This window comes from Hoplias malabaricus, chromosome 2, assembly GCF_029633855.1.
Source record: "Hoplias malabaricus isolate fHopMal1 chromosome 2, fHopMal1.hap1, whole genome shotgun sequence".
In the NCBI taxonomy this organism is placed as follows: Eukaryota; Metazoa; Chordata; class Actinopteri; order Characiformes; family Erythrinidae; genus Hoplias; species Hoplias malabaricus.
The window spans coordinates 57,640,250-57,643,710 of NC_089801.1; positions in this window are offsets into that span (position 1 = coordinate 57,640,250).

The window sequence follows — 3,461 nt, forward strand, 5'->3', positions numbered from 1 at the left end:
GACAGACCTTTGGACCATATGTTCAACACTGCTACTTCATAACTATGTGATACACAGTAACTATACACTCTTTCTGTGGCATAAACAAAGTCTTTCACTGAACATGCTGAAAAAGGTCAATATCCGTAGTAAAACAAAACATAAAACAACAAATAAAACATAGATAACTCAATATAAATAACAACACAAAGACAGAAAACAGAAATATTAATCTCATACCGAATCTAAAGCCAAAAAAATAGTTTTCATCCGACTATGAGATACACCAGATATGAGATACACTGAATATGGAATATGAGATGTGCACTGAACTCTGGAATATGAGATATACACTAAACATGGAATATGAGATATTCTGTGCTGTGTATTGTGTATGTGTTGAGATATTCCACTGTTCAGTACAACTACATAGTGCACTATACAGTGATTCTTATTCATACCTGAGCTTGCCCAACACTACAGATGGCCAGCACAACTGCAGTGCACTACTTCTAAAGCAGAGGGCAATTCTGAACACAGCCGATGTCCAACCATTATAATGAGGGAATTCAGCTATATTCAAGCCTTGGGTGTATATATATAGTAAGCCTTGTGTACAGAGTGCTTACTCTCTCTAGAAACAGCAGGAAATGATACGGGTCATTGTAGAGCAGCTGCACATGAATCTAAATTCACCATGTTCAATGTGATGTGAAAGGAGCAGGGACAGGATACAGGAGCCGATCTTGAACGGTCCCCAGAAGACGCTTGTGTGGATCTCTGTGCTGGGCTCTGTGCACCCACGCAATCTGCATAGCATCCTGACAACAAAACAGAGCCAGAGATGGCGGGACAGATAGAGAAACGAAAGAGACCCGAGGGAGGAAGCGGTGAGAGAGGAGAGGAGAGGGAGGGAGATGCAGAAAGGGCAGAGGACAGGAGAGAGGGGCGGGGGGTTATGAGGAGGGGGGACGGATGCCCGAGATGTGTGATGATGACTCAGCGACACTCTGCTTTCACAGCGGAAGTTTCCAGAGGCCCAGCATCTTCCTCGCTCAAATGAAAGACTGGCTTCTGCTCCTCTGGCCTCCCCACACTGAGAGAGAGAGAGAGAGAGAGAGAGAGAGAGAGAGATGATTCTCATGGGGAAATAGAAAGAAAGAACAAAAGAAAGAGAGAGAATATTTCACCTCTGTATGAGAAAAACACCCCCTCGTTTTTCGTTTCCCTGTCTCAACGAGGCCTGTCTCCCACGTTGCTAAGAAAAAGCACAACAACAAACACACAAACACATTTTCATATGCATGAATCAGTCATGCACACACACACACACACACACACGCATCCTGTAAAACCTGCAGTCAGCAAAGGGCACAATGCCAAGTGTCAGCAAGAGGACTATAAAGCACTTAAAAGGCAAGCACTGCTGAGTAGGTGGAGGCTGTAGTGCAGTGTGTATGAAGCAGGTGCACAGTTGTTCTGCAAAGTCTCCAACAGGGGGCAGTAGTGATGTGTGTGTTTCTCTTTGGAGGTTAAAATCCACTAATCATTTCTCTGGTCTGTGTGGGAAGGTACCAGCTGAACTTTTCGTCAAACCCTGCTGAGCTCTGAAAACTGCAAGCGTCATTGTACAGATGTTTATCCCCATTACTGCTTTTCCCAGATGTAAGCCACCTCTGGCAGCACGGGTCCTCTGTGGGCTTTGGCAAACTGCAGGTGATCACAGAGTGGCCTCTATGAGCCTCAGGGAGCCCATATGTTTACAACAGACCAGGGCCAATTCATGTCCCTCACCACATCTGGGCCTTATAGCACTATAGCCAAGGTGTTGGTTACCACCCCTGAGCTGCTGCTTTTTCAGGATATTATGCCTTTCCAAGTGCGATGTGTAAAATGTGAAGTGAATGTGGTCAGGTTCATATCAATGGGCCAGATGAAACCGAAAGATGTGGGTTAGATGTGGTCTAGATAAATCTGCTGTCCACATATGCTTTGGTTTTCAGCAATTTGACACTTTCCCAAAAACATTAATGCTCAGAATCTTCAGGATTTGGAAGTTGTTCCAATCTCTGGAAGTGAGAGGTTTTGTCTGTACGTGTAGCCACAGCTTTGACCAGTCTTGCTTTTGATCTAAAAGTCTGTTTCTTCAAAGTAAAACAAACCTTAGCCAGGAGTCAAAGGCAGGTCCTGGACTTGGCATTGAGTGCTCTGGAGTAAACTGACAATCAGAGTCAACTCTGGGCTGGGTTTCCCAACAGCTTCAGAGTATTGAGACCCTGCTGAATGGTGTTACATTACATTACACGGGCATTACATTACACTCTCTCTCTCTAGGCACAAAAGAACGTTTGGAAAACTGTGCAGAAATATATTAAAAACTGCTGAAATAAACACAGAATTAAAAAGATTAGAGCCCCCTTTGGGGTCCAGTGTCCAAAAATGTTAGGAAGAGTTTTAATGCAAGCAGCGAAGGCCTTCTGAAAGTGAGAAGATTTTGGAAACCTTGTGCAAATCTTGTGCACCTGCAGGAAAAGATCTGGCAGAGGTGAAAGGGAGGAGCCTGAGCAGAAGTTTGAAGTGTCAGCTATAAAAGATATCTACGCTGTGTCTACAGTTCAGTCTAGGTCCACTCCAGAGGAATTCCTGGTGTCTGGACTGGCCTCTTGGCTTCGAATCTACGTCTTCTACTACTCTGGCTTGGAGCAGAGGATTCCCAGGAGCTCTCAGGGGAACATGGAGGGACAGAGGCGGAATAAACACATGGACTGAATGTCTGGAAAACGGCAGAAGTTGGAAGAGTGTGTGAGGTTACTGTTACATCTGTCTTTAATGTTCATTGTTGGTCTCCAGGAGCTGGAGCACTGGCTTTAACACTTGCTGTTGTTTATAAACTATACTTTTTGTTACGTGAGTCTATTGTTTGGAATTTGATCATTTATAAAATGTATTTATTTAAAAAACTGCAACATTTAACTGCAAATATATCACATTAAAATTTAGGCATCTGGGTGTTTATGAAATGTGTCTAACTACTGTGTAATTACACATCGAAAACACACACAGCCACCATTTAAGTATGTTGCTTTCACTGTTACAGATGGAGTAGAGTAGTGCTACATCTACAACCCACACTTATGTCAGCTGCATGGTTTCCTCTTATCATTACACGTTACTACATTGTAGTTATTGTAATATATCTGTGTTATTACATGGTCAAAAACTAATGGCGATGCCCAACATAACAGTGAGAAATACACAATTTATTACCTGGTTGTGGAGTGTGTGGGTGTGGAGGAGAGCCTCAGGGGGACAGTTTAATACCCCCCCCCCCCCCCCCACCACCAACACAACCACCACCAACCCCATAGCGCCACCTCCTGGCAACATTCCCCTCACTGGAATATGCCTCCATTTGCATCACAGGACTCTACAACTCCCCATAATTTTTCTCTCTGACGATGCCAGCACTTCTTTCAGCTCAG